The following is a 20,047-nucleotide window of genomic DNA, read 5'->3' as shown; positions in this document are numbered from 1 at the left end:
AAAAAAGTCACCTATGGATTTGAATTCCATAAACTCAACTATGGTTTCATCTTCCATAAAGTCACCTATAGTTTTGTCTTCTATTATATCTCTTTTTGTTGAACTATATTTTTCTTTTTCTGCAAATTGATTCATTCGCAAAGATATTTCGGACAATAGATCATCTTGATAAGATTGAGTTTGAATAAGATCTATGTTTGAACTAAAACTATTTTCAGAATACTGGCTAGAGGTCTTTTCTTCTAAATTTGAACTATTTAAAAAAGGATAGCAAGAGTTTTTGTCAAAATTGACAATTTGTAGGCTTATTAAAGGAGTTTTAGAAATATCTTCAATCGAGAAATTGATATTTCTATGAATAATAGAAATCAAATTATCAAAAAAATTAAATGATTTATGAAAATCATGAATTAGCACTTTGTCACATAAATATTTATCCAATAATATATTGACTTATGACTTTATGAGTGAGATAGTTTCTTTCTCTGAGTACACAGCTCTCATTTCATTAATAGGCGAAGAAACCAGATTATTAGGAATGAAAACTAAATTTAATAATTGTCCATATGTTACATTCTTATTTTTGATATGAATCCTTCCCATGTAAGAAGCCAATCTTTTTTTATAAAAAAGACAAGGACGGTTTAAATAATCTAAAAATTCAAAGGTATTTGCTTTGTGAAAAGAAGCTCTCAATGAATTTTGATTAGAGAGTTTTAAAGGATTCAACCAATTGTCTTGATTATCAAATATTTCTGAAAGACCCGCGTTATTAAATAGTTCCAATAATTCAATGTAATTTTTTCCATTATCAAAGATGTCAATAATAAATTCAATTATCAATTTTTTCTCATTTAATGTTTGTTTGGATTCAAGATTAGGAATTGAATTAGATTTTGTGCCATTTTCATTAAGCTTGTCCCAAACATTTTCATTAAGCTTGGCCTAGAGAATCTTCGAATGATTCATATTCTCTGAGATAAACTTATTAATTCTAGTATAATGAAATTCATTGGGATCCCCAAACCAACCCCAATGTTGAATAGTCGATAATTAAATTGGATCTAACACTCTCTTTTTTAAATTGTTTTGTTTGAAAATGGACAAGAGATATTCTAATCTTTGTTGAACGTAGGCATAAGGTTCTTTACCACACAATCAATAAATCTTTGAACACTTTCAATTAGGTCTTTCTCTAGCTTCTTTGGGAGTTGTTACTTCTTTAGTAGATCAACACATGTATTCTTTTCCTGCCTATGCATTCATAGCACAAGATTTTACTACTCAAGCTGCTTTATATACTCATCATCAATACATTGCTAGATTCATTATGATGGGGGCATTTTCTCATGGAGCTATATTTATCATTAGAGATTATAATCCAGAACAAAAAAAGGATAATGTATTGGCGAGAATGTTGGAGCATAAGGAAGCCATAATATCTCATTTGAGTTGGGTTAGTTTATTCCTAGGTTTTCATACCTTGGGACTTTATGTTCATAACGATGTTATGCTCGCTTTTAGTACTCCAGAAAAGAAAATCTTGATTGAGCCTATATTTTCTCAATGGATACAATCTTCTCATGGTAAGGCCTTATATGGCTTTGATGTGCTATTATCTTCAGAAAATGATCTAGCATTCAATGCCAGAAAAAGCTTATGGTTACCCGTTTGGTTGAATGCTATTAGCGATAATAAAAATTCACTCTTCTTAACAATTGGTCCTGAAGACTTTTTGGTTCATCATGCTATTGCTCTAGGTTTGCATACAACTACATTGATTTTAGTAAAAGGTGCTTTAGATGCATGCGGTTCTAAGCTAATGCCTGATAAGAAAGATTTTGGTTATAGTTTTTCTTGTGATGGTTCGAGATGACACGATACTTGTGATATTTTGGCCTGGGATGCTTTTTATTTAGTAGTTTTCTAGATGTTGAATACCATTGGATGGGTTACTTTCTATTGGCATTGGAAACATATAACCTTATGGCAGGGAAATGTAGCTCAATTTAATGAGTCTTCCACTTATTTACCATATTAAATGATCAAATTATCCCTATATTAAATAATCAAATTCTCTCGATAGTGAATGATCAAATTCTCCCTATATTCAATCTTATGTTATCTCGCTGGAATATTGACAAAATATTGCAAGAAACAAATGACGAAGTATTTAGACAAGTACTTCAGGGAAAGGATCTATCAATATCATTTGATGTATGGAAATATGTACATAATGTTTAGGAATATGATATTTTTCTTTATATCTTAATTAGGTTTTTCTTTTATATTTCCTCCAGAATTTCTTTATTGTTGATTAAGTTCTATAGGAACTTCTATCTCATCAGAGTTTTGCAGTATAATTCCTACTACTTTGAGAGAGTAGGAGAAATGATTAGATCTTATAAAAGGCTTAGAAATTTTTCTAATTTAAATTGGTATGGTTCTTGGCTTACATTTGTGGACTATATCGAGCTGGGTAGAGCTAACGAGCCAATTGAGTTTGTTAATGATTCACAAATTGGAAGTTGCCAAATATAAAGCATTAGCTTCTCTACAATATCTTACATGTTTAATAGTATTGCCTTGGGGAATTTCAATTTCATTACAGAATGGTTTAGAACCTTGGGTTACAAATTGGTGGAATACTGGTCAATCAAAAAAAAATTTTGATTATTTACAAGAAGAAGAGACTACAAAAAAGTTTGAAAAAATAGAGGAACTCTTCCTGTTAGAAATAATGATGGAAGATTCTTCGAAAATGCATTTGCAAGATATTCGTGTAGAAATGTAGAAAAAATGATCCAATTAGTGGAAATATATAATGAAGATTGTATTTAAATCATCTCACATCTATAGCAAATATATTTCTGGATGAATTGAATAGGGCACTCGTATATCTGATATATAATTGGAATGTGGTAATTTATCCTCCATAAAAGGAAATATGCAATGGATGGATTAGAGACTATTCCATCCATCCATTCCTTTAATGAAATGTTTTGATCGCATTGCGAACGAAACTTCCAAGACAATTGTAAACCCTTTTAGTATCGATTTAAAAGTATTCTTATTGTATTCAATGAATTGATTTGAATCGAAATTCTCGAATAAACTAATTGAATTATTCTATTTACATATTTGACGTATTGAACATTTTACAGCCAGGAAACTCAAAAAATTAGAAACTAAAATTTTTGTCGGTTTCTCAAAACCAGATCTATCTAAATGATGATCATGAGCAATTGTGTAAAGATCTTCCCGAAAAAAAAGTGGATATAGAAAGAATTGTTGCCAAGATCGATGTTTCTTTGAATTTCTTTAGAAGTCAACCATTTTTTAAACCCCCAGACCCAAGAATAACCTGTTGGATTATTCAAGACAATACATTGTGCGATCTAGTTGGAACATAATAGAAGATGTCTATTAGATAGATCTTTTTCTTCACATAGATCTTTATTCATCATGAGGAACAATGAAAATTTCTTATTTTGGCAGTCCGATCTCTCTCTTGACTCACATTTTTGTCACTTATGTAAAGTTTTTTAATAAAGTTTTAAAATAGCTTTCTGCTTCCCGCCATACCAATCGTACTTGTATGTATAATACTCCTTCAAATATTGGAAAAATGCTTTAACATTCTTATAGTTAAAAATCTCTTCGAAATTTAGACCCATAGCCAATAAAAAATGTAAAACAGATTTATTTATTTTGTTTATATGAATCCATATCTGTTTTCTGTTTTTATTGAGCTCTAATCTTGATCTTCCTCCCCAATCTGAAATTATTGTGCTAATCCAGATAATGTTTCCCGGTGATTTTCGTTTCCAAGTGTAATAAATACTGGAGCTTCTTACTATTTGATTGACCACGACTCTATAATTAACAATTAATAAATTAAAAATGTATATGGAGAATGAACATATGTAAGAGTGGAGATATATCTTTATTTTACTTGAATCTAAAAACATTTCAATAATTTTTCTAAGAATTATCTTCTATCACTTAGTTTTCGGCTTTTTGGAAATATATTAGCTGACGAATTGGTAGTTGTCGTTCTTCTTTCCTTAGTACCTTTAGTGGTACCTATACATGTAATGTTCCTAGGATTATTTACAAGTGGCATTCAAGCTCTAATCTTTGCATCTCTAGCCGCAGCTTATATAGGAGAATCCATGGAGGGTCATCATTAATTTCATTAATTGGACTTAGTATTTTAATTCAAATTCATAATAATTTGCTCATTTATATTTATAAAACATTAAATGTTCTTTCCATTTTGATTCCCCCTTAATTATAGTCATAAATGAAAATATTGAATCTCTAAGATCTTGGTAGAAAGATTAAGGATCACCTTAAGGAAAAATTAAGATTAATGTTAGATCCTCAAAGAAAAATTGTTGATCTACCCATTCAAGGAAATTTACGTGAAGGACTTTCCTTAATAGAATATATTATTTCCTATTACGTTGCTCGTAAAGGAGTTGTAGATACTTCTATACGAATAGCAGATGCTGGATATCTCACATGTAGACTTGTTGAAGTAGTACAACACCTCATTGTACATAAAGTAGATTGCGGTACTATACAAGGTCTTTTTGTAAATCTTATTCAAGATCAAGAAACAATCAAAAATCAATTTTTTCTACAAACACTCATTGGGTGCGTATTAGCAGATGATGTATATATAAAGGGAAGATGTATTGCCACGCGCCATGAAGATATTGGAATTAAACATGCTAATCAATTCTATTATTTCCAAATACAACCAATATATATACGAACCCCTTTTACTTGCAAAAGTATATCTTGGATTTGTCAATTATGTTATGGTCGGAATACTACTCATAGTAACTTAATCGAATTAGGAGAAGCAATTGGCATTATTGCAAGCCAATCAATTGGAGAGTCAAGAACTCAACTAACATTAAGGACTTTTCATACTGGTGGGGTATTTACGGGTGATATTGCAAAACATATACGAGCCCTGTTCACTGAAAAAATGGAATTCAACAAAAATTTCATTTTTCCTACTCGCACCCATCATGGGCACCCTACTTATATATGCCATAATAGTTTAGACCTGACTATCGATAATCAATATGAAGTACAAAACTTAATGATTCTGCCAGAAAGCTTGCTATTCATTCAGTGGATCCACTTATCAAGTTCCCATTGAAATAAAATAGAAAGAAGGAAAAATACTTGTGATTCGTTGGTTATTAGAGTCATCCCGAAAATGTTTTGGTCCAAATATGCAATTGAAATTAAGTTACAAAATAATGGATGCTTCCAGAGAGAAAGGCAATGCTATACGCAAGCAGGAAGAGATTCATAAAATGGCAGAATCTAATAAAGCTTTTGCGCATTACCGTTAATCCACTAACTAGTATAAATAGATCCACAGATCTATCCCATTTTGATCAATAAAATATCCCATTTTGATCAATAAAAGAAAAATTACTTTCTCAAAATAGATACAAATTTTATTGGAACAAAAACGAAAGGAAAAGAAGAATGAAAAATAAATCATAGATATAATGATAATAAGGAGATTTTAAATAAAATGTTGCTCGAATATTAATTGAAGTTAGTAACTAATGATCTGGACAAAATGAAAAATTCATTTTTTATACCTTAAAATCATTTTTATGAAAGAATTTCATTTTCTTCTCTTCTACGGAAGTTCCATTTTCCCAGAATGCATCCTGATTTTCAGCCTATTTCTTCTTCTAGTAATCGATGTCATTTTTGATCAAAAAAAGACAACTTGGTTTTATTTCATCTCTTTAACAAGTTTAGTGCTAAGCATAACTTTTTTGTTATTTCAATGGAGAGAAGAACCCACGATTAGTTCACTAAATTATTAAAATCAAGCAATAGACAAATTAACTCCCAAATTGATAGTAAAATCAAAATGTGTAAGTGGATCCAGTTATCAAGTTCTCATCGAAATAAAAGAGAAAGAAGGAAAAATACTTGTGATTCGTTGGTTATTAGAGTCATCCCAAAAACGTTCTTGTCCAAATATGCAATTCAAATTAGGTTACAAAATAATGGATGCTGCCAGAGAGAAATGCAATGCTATATGCAAGAAGGAAGAGATTCATAAAATGGAAAAATCTAATAAAGCTTTTGTGCATTACCGTTAATCCACTAACTAGTATAAATAGATCCACAGATCTATCACATTTTGATCAATAAAATATCCCATTTTGATCAATAAAAGAAAACTTATTTTCTCAAAATTGATACAAATTTTATTGGAACGAAAATGAAAGGAAAAGAATAATGAAAAATAAATCATTCATTCAGTTTGTTCTCACAATTCTAATCTTTTTCATTTCTTCTCCTTCTCTTGAAGAACCGTTTAACAAAAATCCTTAGGTGCTTCCCTGTAAAAGATCGCACAAGGATAAAATACATGAAATGAAGATATAATAAAACAAATATAAATAGATAATAATAAGACAACCATGATACAAAACTTATATAATAAGTAAATTTTATATGATCTAAGCAAAAATGTAGATGCATTATTTAGAATACCCCCTTTTTAATAAATAAATAAAAATTGAAAATGTGTTTAAAATGATAAATTTTTGCAGAAAAATACCATGACACAATTTATATAAATTGAGTTACTAATTTGATAAATTATACAATAGCACTATAAATAAATAAAACTCGTTTTATTCTTATTGATCGAACCCAAATTCCTAAAGAGCTCTTCGAGACTTAACGTCAAATTCGATAGGTAGCTCATTGATTTCACTTCAATTAACCCTACATTCTGCCCCTAGCTGAAAAAAAAAGTTGATACCAAGCTCCTATATCTTTTTTTTTTATAAATGTTGAGCTAAGAGTATCTTTGCGTCAAAATGGCGGATGTCATAATCCATAGAACTAATCATGTCGTTTAAATCACATGTTGCTTTTTACCACATCGTTTTAAGACAAATTTTTATCAAGATTACCCTTTCTATATAAAGATGAATTTCAAAAAAAAAATCATTTTGGTTCAATGACCGATTCCTCAATTATTTCACTATCATCAGTTAGGTTACGAAATAAAATAATGAAATGATTATTTCATTGATTAAGAAGATTTCTATATTTCTAGACAAATATATCTTAATCTATTCTATAAGATTTGGGAATAGTAGCCAACTTAGTTTTAGCTTCTCTTTTTTTTGTTTATTCACTTTTTATAGAATTACAATGCTCTACTGGTGCGAATTGCTAAAACTAATTTATTTACAATCAGTCGGATTGGTCCTCAACCATCATCATTGGCTGGGATTGGGATATCCATGAGATCCGGGTCACAATCTGTATCAACTAAGTAAATTGTGGGAATACCCAAAGTTCTACATTCCCGAATAGTAGTATATTCTCCTTTTTGATTGAGAATTATTACAATATCGGGTAATTTTTTCATGTATCTAATACCTCCCAGATCTTCCTATAATTTGTTCAATTCTCTCCTAAGTATTGCTGCTTCTTTCTTCGTAAATTGATCAAATCCTCCCGTATTTTTTTTTTCATTAAATTTTTTAATTTTCACATTTTAGAAATAATAGCCGAAATTAATTGATAAATAAATTGCAATACAAATACAAACCAAAAGAAGTTCTACACTATCTATACAAAGAAAATGTTTCATGAATGTTTGAATTTTTATATTGAAATGGTTTTAGGATTTTTTAGTCAACCAAACATTACAATAAGACTCGACCAATTCCTAAAACATAGGGTTCTAGATCTTCCCTTTAATTCAAAAGTAGTTTACAAATGATATTTGTGGAATCCCAATGTACAATTTTTAGAAAAGGGGGATGAGTTCTGATAATAGAAGAGATTTAAGAGAAACATAAATTTTCCTAATTTTGGAGAATTTTGTTAGAACATATAATTAGGGATTGGGAGAAGAGAACAAAAAATTATCCAAATCAAGATCTCTATATATCCCCCCCAACCTCTCTCCCCGTGGACCTTTCTTTATTTGGCTCTTCCATACCCTCTTTATTTCTCTCTATATCTCATACACATATACAAGAATGAATCTCTCTCTCTCTCTCTCTCTCACACACACACACACACACACACACACACACACATTTATCATCACTCTTTATGACTCCCACTCTATATATATTTAATCTACTTCTCTTTGTTTTCCTCAATATATCTCTTTCTTTTTAAATCTCTCATCAATACATGTACCTCCTTATACTAATATCTTTCAACCAATGTATCTCATTTCCATCATTCCCTATCTTTGTGTCTCTTACATGACTCTACTTTCTTATATTCTCAATATATACATATATAATCTCTCTCATTATACATCATTTGATATATATTTATCTTCTTACCATTATGTTTAACTCTCATTTGAGTTAAGATGAGATCTTCCCCTTACCATCAATAGGTCAAGCTAGCACATTTACAACTCGACCTAAATAAGCATCACTTACTAGTATCTGAGCAATTTTTCCCATTGCTCTCATGGAACTACCCTCTTGTATCATCAAACCATCACCCATTAATACAGCTCCAACATTATCTGATTCTATATTTAGGGCAATACCTATTGTACCATCTACAAATTCTACTAATTCCCTGACATTACTTTATCAAGACCATGAATATGAGCAATGACATCTCCTACTTGAAGTATAGTGCCAATATTAACAACCTTGACTTCGTTACTATATCGTTCAATCTGTTTACGTATCATACTACTGATTTCATCATGTCGAATAGTTACCATTAACACTAGTTAATTCTCTTTTGAAAAATTATACCTAGTATATATATAGAACATTAATCAGTTATGTTTTTCATGGCTAGAAGCAAGTCGTTATTATGCTCGATCATACGTAAATGTAACTCACTATTCAGACAATTATTCAAAGTTCTTAGAGCTCTTTGGATAGCTTGGCAAGAAATTTGTTGTTGAACCTGTTCAATTACTCTTTGTTGTTCCAAATGAACAGTTTCATTCTTTAAATTTTCTAATTGTTTCAAATTAGGAGAAGCAACATTGATAAGATCCTCTTTTTCTTGCTCTATTTGAGAGTATCCATTTTCCTGAATTTCATGCACTCACATTTCTACTTCTCGTAAGTGAGCCCGAGCTTGCTTAAGCTGATTAGCAGCTCCTTTACATAATTCTTTAGAACTCTGAATAGTACTCACTATTTTTTGTTTATGGTTATCTAATAAATTACTTAATGAAAGTAGATTATCTATTCATAAGTTGAACGAATAATCTCTTCCCAAACCGAACACGAATCTTTTGATTATTTCGGCTTTCCCGCTTGGCTTTTTTACCAAGCCTACCCTTTTCGTTCATATTATGTAAATTTAAAAAAAAAATCAATCTATCAAAGACTGAAATCTACGAAGGTCTCTTTTGCCAGAAGGGGTTTTCTATTATCAACTGAGTTTTTGTTTTTTCTTTTCGTATTTTTTTTCTTGAATAAATTCGCTTTTGTGTAGGTTGTCGGTTCCGTATTTAAACCCCAAAAATTGTATTGGATGGGAGATTAGGATTATTTTTCAGTAGATAGATTGAATAATTCTATTGATATGAATGTTATATATTGAATTAACCTCCAACTATGCCTTTGAACCCATCTCATATTAGCACAGCGGTTGAAAGAGTACCAATTTTGCTTGGACTTCAAGCAGTTTAGCTTTAACCATTCTAAAGATTTTCTCATATTGGTTTTGATTGGTCAAAAATTTCCCAATCAATTACGAAATGCTATAGTTCTTCCATATTGATTTTTTGCCCTTTTAGAAGTAATTCGTTGAGATCATGCACTTTTCTATCTAAAAAATGCAGTTGGCTGGATCCAGCTAGATTATTCAAATATACAACTCACACACACTCCCTTTCCCAAATAGGTCAATACACCAAGCACCACACTGAGATTTAGTATATTTGTTTCTAAAATATTGGTATTTAACCTGAAACCCTCAGCGGAGGATTAAAAAATTAGGGAAATGAAAGAATCAGTTACATTTTTCATACGCTCTCCCTTCATAGATAAGGATACTTTTACAAAGTTTTTTCTCCGACTCGATTCATTCTGGATAAAAAAATTTCGAGTACTTAGTAAGTCCCAGGTCTCGCATAATGATAAATAAGGATATAATAAAAAAAAATTGCTCAATCTATCTACTTCTTCGAGTGTTGCAAGTCTTTTTTACCAAAAAAAATAACGTATAAGTCTAGTATTTTGGATCAGCCCCTCCCCTATTGGCTGAACAAGAAAATTGATAAAGGGGGGTCCTTAAAATCCTCAAGGATATGGATTTAAGTCTCCAAGATTAAACAAATAGATTAGCAAATAAAAGTGCTAGAGCTACAACTAATCCATAAATAGTTAAAGCTTCCATAAAAGCTAAACTTAGTAGTAAGGTACCTCATATTTTACCCTCTGCCTCCGGTTGTCTCACAATACCTTCAACAGCTTTTCCTGCAGCAGTGCCTTGACCAATGCGTGGTCCAATAGAAGCAAGGCCTACAGATAATCCAGCAGCAATAACGGAAGCAACAGAAATCAAAGGATTCATGGTATTCTCCTCTTAGATTAAATAATGGTGGATAATATGATAGTTTTCTCTATTGATTTGATTGTTCACGTTCAACTAGAGAACAATTTCTTTTCTTTGAAAACAACTCAATTTTGATTCGATGAAATGGTATTAAAAAATTATTTGATAATACAAAATAGGTAAATCCTCTACCCTTATATTATATCCTTTTTTAGATTCAATATTCTATCTCTAATTCTTTAGAGATAGAATATATAGACAAACTATGTACATAAAATGTATCCCTTCGAGTCATTGCTCGAAACTGAGATACACACATAGTTTCCTAAACTAATTCCCATTAGTAAACCTATTAATATTATTAATTTAAATATGAATCTACAAATATGATCTATTCTATCTATCGATTTTATCGACGGGTGAGGTGATCCTTAATCTTTCTACTAAGATCTTAGAGATTCACTATTTTCATTTATGACTATGATTAAGGGGGAATCAAAATGGAAAGAACATTTAACATTTTATAAATATAAATGAGAAAATTATTATGAATCTGAATTAAAATACTAAGTCCAATTAATGAAATTAATGATGACCCTCCATGGATTCTCCTATATAAGCTGCGGTTAGAGTTACAAAGATTAGAGCTTGAATGCCACTTGTATATAATCCTAGGAACATTAAAGGTATAGGTACCACTAAAGGTACTAAGGAAACAAGAATGGAAACTACCAATTTGTCAGCTAATATATTTCCAAAAAGCTGAAAACTAAGTGATAGAAGATAATTAACTATCAATTGCTGATATCTTGAGTAGCGTAATCATGTCTGCCTCTCATCCCCTCTAGATCTCTCTCCATTTCTTCTTCTCTATATTTCTATCCTTATTTATCTCTAATTGTATCCTTCTCTCTTCTCAATTATTCCTTTATCTATTTATATGCATGTCTTCTACCTCAAAATATACTTATATATTCACCTCTCTCCCTACTCTCTATAACATTTTGTATCCATCCTTATCACTCTATATCACTTAATTAATATAAAATTCTCCATTTTTATATATTAATTTATATATATCCCTCCTTATACTCTAACACCCTATAGCCTATATGTCTTACACTTTTCCTTCTCTTCTAGTTCTCTTCCTCCATCCACTCTCTTGTCTCCTCTAGCCATCTTTTTCCCTATACCCAAAATCTACTCTCTTGTCTTGAACTTGGCCATCATAGTGTAGATAGATTCTTCCACTACATTTTTTTGCTCCCTTGATAATTTATTGAAATCAATGGTCTTTAACCTAGTTAAATCTAAATTATCCCTAATGTTGTCACAAACATTTTCAAGATCAAATTTGGTGGTGTGACTTACCACTCTGAATTTCTTATTGTCAGATTTTGTTCTCTCTTCATTTGACTCTAGGGGTGCAACATATTTCTTCTTTTCTTTTTTGGTGGCCCTCCTTGTTGTGTAGCTTTCTAGTGCTTCTCTTGTTCCTTTACAACTTGTGTTGTTGCCCTTGTGTCTGCCCTTGTGGTAGGCTTGGCTGGGCTCAGCTTAACTACTTTCTTCTTCCCTTTGGGTTGTGCAGTAGGCTATTTTTGTTCCTTTATCTTCTTGGGTTCAATGTTATGTGCTTCCTCCTTGGCACCTTCTTCTTCCTCTACATCCTCTCCAATGCCTTGGGTCAGTGCTAATGGTTCTTGTCCTTGTTCTTCTTCATCATCATCAGCTTCTTCATCTTCTTCTTCTTTAGTAGTACCCTCACCAAATTTAGTCTTTAATTTCTTCACAAGTTTTTCATTTTTCTTCAATGTGGAGGAAGTTTTCAGCTCCATATCCACTTTTGATCTTACCATGTCATAAGTCCTAAAATGTGGTGCACTTTTATGTACTTCTTCTACTAACAATGTGGTTATAGCTATAGATTCCTCATACATGTTTATCTCATATCTAAGAGGTCTTAACCATCTAACCCTTGATATGGCTTCTTGAATATAGGCATAATAAATATCTACAAGAAAACATACATCATTTACATGTTTTTCTACCAATGAAATAGGTATCCTCAATCTTTGTTTCATGGATTTGTTGAAATCCTCAAAATAACTTGTCATAAGAGTTTCAAAATTAGCTCCCATTTTTTCAATCTATTCATTTACTTGAGCTAATATGGACCTATTAGTTTTCTAGCTAACTTTACCAAAGGATAGAAATTCATTCTATCCATAGAAAAATATACAAATCAAAATTTCACCAAATTTGCATTGTGCTCCCTTAGTTCTCCTTATTGTTGCTAAGTTCTCATTGATTTATTGCAATTGCAATTTTGCAAGATCATAAGCATGATCCTTCTTAACTAATTTATAGCCAACATCTACTACAATGCAAGGTACACTGTTAAGTCTACTAGATTGATAAAACTTTTGAGAAATAACCCTAATAGCAAAGTCAATAAGAGGGTCTTGGATAGTATATATAGTCATTCCTCTGTTGTTCCATTTTGCTCATGTATTCTTCTCAATTACTTCCTTGGAGTCACTTTTATGGGTCTTGGTCTGATCTAGGATTGGATACCTTATCACCCTATGAATGATCCTCTTTGATATCTTTATTGGGCCATCCTCTAACCATAAACTTTCATTCTGAATCCTGCTAAGCAGAATTCTAATTTGTTCCATTTTGAAGAAAGTGGGGAACTCTAGGGCACAAGTTAAACCCTTCCATTTAATGATTTGAAATTATTCCTTAAAAAATCCATTTTCACACAACCTATCACATGCTTCTCTCATTTCCATGTCACCAATAACACCAATCTTATAGTTGTAAGACCTCCTAACATCCTAGACCATAACTACCTTAGGAAGAATAGTAGATAGGGCTTCGGCTGGGTCATTTTTGTATGCCACTTCTGGGATTAGTTAGAAATTAGGATGTTTTACTTCATTTGACACTAATTTGATCTCAAATGGCTCCTTCTCCTATGGTTACCTAGAACTAGAGGCCATTTCTTCTATCTAGGGTTTTAAACATGAAGAAATTTAAAACTACGTGGCTTGGCGCTAGTGTAAATACCTTAAAATTGATGAAACTAAGCCGAATCTCTATTGAAATTGGGTCAAATTTTGTATTCTTTTCTTGGAATTAACTCTACTCTCTTCTTCAGTGTTGCTCTTTGTTTTTGATGAAGAAAAATGGCGCAAAATGTGATCATATACCCTTATTTTGCAACATTTAATGCTTAGTGTGATTACAGCTGTCTAGTCGGCTTCTTAAGCATTTCTACATTACTCAACTTCCACTAAAGTATCCCTCAATTAGCTTCTACTACCAACTTGTTTGAAACTAATCATTTGGCTTCTACTAACTTTGGCAATCATCTCAACATGTATTGAAATTTTACTTAGAATTTGAGGACAACTTTTCTTACTTGGCAATACCGATGAAAACTTGAAGTTTTAACTTTACATCTCTCTCCATGGTAATCTATCCTTTTTAGTACTTGTTTATCTTGGAACTGATGTGTGATAAAGCTTCGTATATTAGTCTCACATACCTTTTTTTTCTTAGTTAGTTGAAGTGTGACCACTTGACCTTTTGGGTGAAGTGATCCCCTCATTTGATGTACTGCTTCTATCTTTCTTCTTTCATGTTTTAATAGTTTCTCCTCTAATGTGTTCAACATCTACCTTTCCTTTTCCTTTGTTGAACTCTAAGTTAGGTGACTTTGACCTTGTTGGGAAATTCCTATTGATATGACTAGTCTTCAAACAATTGAAACATGTGGTTTGGTTGAGCCATCTACTATAGTCTCCACTGAAATGTGTTCTTATGCAATTTTTAGGGATGTTCCCATATTCCTGATAGTAGTGATAGCTATACCTAGTGTTTTAGTCCTAATTATAGTGATATCCATGATTATTTCTACATTTGGCTGATAAGGTGTCCATATAGGCTTTGATCTGCACTGAAAAGCTCTATGTCCATACTTCTTGCAATTGTAGCAATGACCTTCGAATCTTGGTGTTCTGATAGTTCTAGTCTTGTAGTTATGTGTTTGATGTCCTTTCTTGCTGCACTTGTAATAGTGACCCATATTTTTAGGTTTTTCATGCTAATGATTAATCTTGTTCCTACACACATTAGAGTTATGTCCTTTTCTACCACAAAAATGACAAGTAGGTTTAGTGTTCTTACCTTTGTGACCTATTTCTTCTACAGCCTTGGATGATTCTCCTTTTTTAGTGCTAGTGTATCCTAGTCCTGAAGTACCATTGCTAGCTCCTGGTGATTTTAGTAGCTATTTAAAGTACTTCATGGCCTCATTAGGTTTTTTGAGGCTTTCTGCAATCTCCTTCTCTCTTTTGAAATCATTTTGTAGTTTTTCATTTTGCATCTTTAGTGAGGAGATCTCAATGTCCTCGACACTCAGTTGATGATGTGCATTCATCATCTAACCTAGGGTGCCTAGCTACATGTTTGAAATTCATGCAAGATCAATTATCTTTTCTTCCAATTTCTTGGCAAGATTTCTCTTCTCATCTTCTAGCATAGCCTTATCTTCAATGGCTCTTTTCTTATGTTCAATTACTTCACAAAGCATCATGGCTTGTGATTCTTGTTCAATCTTGAGTATTCTAATCTCTTCTACTTGAGCTCTATTAATCTCCATCAGATCTTCTATTGTTGCATCAAACTCTTTGGAATTTCCATTTGTAAACAATTTTCAAGTGTCAATCTCCTTGTACTATGTATCATTCTCAGCTATGGCAAACTCTCTTCTTCTCTTTAAGGATTTTCTCAATTATTCTCTTGCTTCTTCCAAAGTATGTAGAGCGAGTTGTATATCAATCACCTAGTTTTCTATGACCTTCGTAACCTTATAGACTTCCATTTCCAATCTTTTCTCCAAGCTATAAGGATCCTCCTTGAGAGAACTTGGCTCTGATAGTGATTGTTGGAATTTACAAATGGTAAGATTTACATCTCAGAGGGGGGGATGAATCAGAAGTAACTAACTTTAACCTTTTAAAACTTTTAGTTGAGATCATTCATATGCATCTACCATATCTATAAAAGTAAAAATATCCATGAAAATAGATAACACAAGGTTTTGGTAATCCAAAATCCCTCCAAAATGAGAAGGTAAAACTAGGGTGAGGATAAAACCCACAAATTATCACTACAACAATATGTAACTATTTAAGGTTACAAAGTTTCACCACTTCCAATGATCTGCCCTATGAAAGGCCTATCTTGTTAAAGACTTTACACCCTGGTAAAAGTGGCCTAGTTAAAGGATTTAGAAACACTCACTTAGAATGTTACCATGTTAAAGGATTTAGCACCTTGTTTAAAGGCTTACAACATGGCTATTAGATCAACCTATCATCATAAGATTTTTATTCCTAATATAATGGCTAGAGAGTATTAGAATGTATTGATCTAATGACTAACAATCTTTAATTGCTGATTCTGTATCCTTGTTCTGCTCAATTTGATCTGATCCTTCTTGATTTGATATGTCTCTACTCAAACTGTTGATGTTCTATTCTAAACAACTGAATTCTACAATGTTTTTCTTCTTTCTTTAATTCTTTTACACCCTTTTGAACTTCACTAGCATTCTCCCATATGACTCTCTTACACTCGCACACATGAATTATAGGGTATCAACCTCCTTTTAAAGGTTTCAAAGCCTTAGGGTTAGGTATGAATCTATGATAAGTATTCATCATTCTTTCTTGCTCAAATCTTTACACTTTTCTTATTGGTTGCATGCTTTCTCCATTTTTCTTATTGGCTACATGCTGATTGCATAGGGAATCCCAAAGATTTGATCTTATCTTTAAGATCCTTCAAGATTCATCTTAAGTTGGCTCAAAAAAAATGCTTCACATCTATGTTGATTCTATATTACTCAACACTTACTAATTGCTTGTGCTCGGTACATATAGGATTTTTATCTCGCTCGGCTCCTATAGTAACTCTATCTTTCTCAGAATCTATACTTTTCTCAACACCTATAGTGACTTGGCATCACTTATCACTCAGCACTTGAATCTTGCTTGACACCTGAAGTTCACTCAACACCTATTGAATTTTTTACTCAGCATATACTATAGCTCAACATTGGTATCATACTCGGCATCAACTTAGAAATTGGTTAAGTATGTTGACACTCAGTTTCCAAAACCAATTTAAGACCGACAATATCTCCTACTTGGAATTCTTATGGCTATGGCATGACAATGCCAAGAGAAACTCTATAGAATTTAGACTTCTCTCGAGGTACAACTTTTTGAAATACACCAATTGAATTAGTCTTTGTATCAATCTTCTCTAACTATAGTCTTCCCTCTTGAAGGGCATGATAGATGAAGTGAAATATGGTTTCTATATGCTTTGTGCAACTATGGATAGATGAAATTTTAGCCAACTGAATGACACTTCTGCTATCCAAAAATACAAAAAAGTTGGTTTTTTGAAATCCTTGCTCTTCAACCAATCATTGTAACCACATCAGCTCTTTAGCCCCCTTAGTAAGAGCAATATATTTGGCCATGGTAGAGGAAAGAGAAACAACTTGTTGCTTATGAGAAGTCAAGCTAATTGTTGCCCAAACATAAGTAAACACATAGCTTGTTATAGACCTCCTTTTATCTAAATCTCTAGCCATATCAAAATCATCATATCTTAAATATAAGTGGTCTTAGTGTTAAAACATAAAACATGAGAGGAAGTGTCTCTCAAATACCAAAAAATCTATTGAATTGTTTGCCAATGAATTTTAACTAGATTATTCATAAAACCACTTACAACTCCCACTTCATAAGCAAGATTTGGTAGCATGTTAACCATTGCATATATTAAACTCCCAGTTGATGAAGAATAAGGAATACCATCCATCTCATGTTTTTATTTTAGAGTGGAAGGACATATCTTTGAAGACAACAAAAAATGATCAGCCAATGGAGTGGCAATAGATTTAGCATTTTTGTAATGTCCCCACTACTAAGGAAAATAATACCTACAAAATCAGAATTTACACAATAATAAAATATAATTCACTATTCTACCCTCTATCCTAACCCAACCTTAAATATGTCTCCATATCAAGATTAATAATGCTTTTGAGGATCCCTGGTTACTATTTCGTCTTTTATGAAGCACTCCCTTTAAGGTGCTTCCTAGAAGAGATATTCTCTCTCCAAGGCCCTTGACACATATGCATATGTTAACATCTATGAAATATTCTACCCTTATAACCATGTTAAGATCACTCTGTTCCTAGCGAGACCCTTTTGACCTTAAATTAATAAGATCACTCTCTTTCCACCAAACTTTTTTGATCTTAATAAATAACCATTATTTTCTTATATATAAGTAATATTTCAAAATAGATTATGCTATCTTAATAACTCATCATATATTAACTCATAGTATCTTTGCCTTGGTGAGATGGTCCATATTGACCTTTAAACTATTCATACCTTTTATGTATGGGTGGATTTGATTGGTGGAATTATACTCTATGTAACTATATATCCTTGACATCCTTGATTCCTTGGTTTGACAGCTCTGTACTATAATTGTCTTGTCCATTAAATTGGGACGTAGTCAATGATTGAGTGTGATCTTTGAAATGTGTCTAGGTTGCATATGGCCTAGTGGATGGTTGGTGTGAACTCTCCTTGATATATGTTTGGAATGTGCACAGCCTCCTCCTTGATTGCCTCTTCTGATTTTCTTTCACTGTCTTCTTGTCCACCATATTTTATATGCTCGAATCATTTAATGGGCAGCTCTAGTACTATTGTAATGGGCTCTGATACCATTGTATTGGGCACCCACCAATTATATCTTCGTGAAACACTTTACAAGTAAGCTCTGATACCACTATAATGGGCACCCTGGAAATGCCCAAAAACTGAACCAACTACTAAAAGTGATTTTAATGAATTTGCATAGATTTCAATCCACATAACATGAACAAGAAGGAATTTATGCAAATTTAAGATTAAACCAATGTTGAAATAATATTAGTTCTCAAAATGATGAAATTAAGTACAAAGCAATGTATTCCAAAGGCCAAACCGAAAGGAATGATGTCTAGAATGTCATAAGAGAGGATGAAAGTCCTCTAATGCCAAGAACATAATTGTGCATCCAAGTTACTATCAAATGCAGTTCACCATCATTTGATGCTAAACAATGAGACTCTCACCCATATTTATCCTTTTCCTTCATCCTTCTAGAAGGAACTAAAACATTAATTAATTGTAAGTGCTAGAAGCTTCCTCCTTCCAATAATTAATGCACTCTCTAGAAACTCCTCCCTTTCAATACAATAATTGATTGTGCTTCTAGAAAATTAAATTACTAGAGACCTCCGCCATTCCAATAACTAATACACACTCTAGAAGCTTCTCCCTTGTAATACAATAATTAATTGAATTAATTAAATATAAAGTCACCTTTTAATTTTTAATTTTAATTCATTTAATGACTTTATAAGAAATCAATGATTGAGTGTGATCTTTGATATGTGTCTAGGTTGCGTATTTCCTAGTGGATAGTTGGTGTGAACTCTCCCTGATATATGTTTGGAATGTGCACAACCTCCTCCTTGATTGCCTCTTCTAATTTTCTTTCACAATCCTCTCATCCATCATATTTTATATGCTCAAATCATAAGTGATGTGACTCTTCATAGGGAGTTGTGCTTTTTAAATTTGGATTTAGTAATTAGGTTTTTAATTAAATGAATTCATATTTACAGTATTCTAGATTCTACATCATGACTCATCATTAATTTCATAATATTTTATAATAATGGGTTACCTTGTAATTATAATGCAAAGTTCTAAGAAATTTTATATAATTTCATCCAAAAAATCTCCTCTACAAAGATCTCTATAAGATATATTATAATGTATTTTTATAAGATATATTATAATGTATCTTTATAAGATATATTGTAATTAAAAAGATTTGGTAATATTTTATTTAATCAAGGCTCATTTTAGTCCTTCCTTCTCAAATTTTCTTGTCCTCAAGCAACTTAGTCATTTCTTTATTTTCCCATGTAGCATCTTCCTCAGGTAGGTTCTTCTACAGAATTAGGAATTCAGTAATGGTTCTATTTCTCATTCTTTTCTCACATGTGTCTAGAATAACTTCTGGTATTAGAATAAGTTGACCTTCATCATCCAAGGGGGGTAACTCTTCACATGGAATTACTCTTTGTCCTAAACCTTTTTTGAGAAGGGAAACATGGAATGTGTTATGTATCTTACTATCTTGGGGAAGTTTGAGCTCATATGCTACTTCGTCAATCCTTTTTAGTACTTTATAGGGTCTGTAGAATCATGGCTTCAGCTTCTCAGCACAATTTTTTTTTATTGATGTTTTTTTGTATGGTTGTAATCGTAAGAATACTAGATCCCCAGCTATAAATATTCTTTTGATTCAT

The sequence above is a fragment of the Cupressus sempervirens genome, chromosome 5 (genome assembly GCF_028749045.1).
Source record: "Cupressus sempervirens isolate cs-2001-9-10 chromosome 5, ASM2874904v1, whole genome shotgun sequence".
NCBI classification, from domain to species: Eukaryota; Viridiplantae; Streptophyta; class Pinopsida; order Cupressales; family Cupressaceae; genus Cupressus; species Cupressus sempervirens.
Note: the sequence above shows the minus strand (reverse complement) of the source record.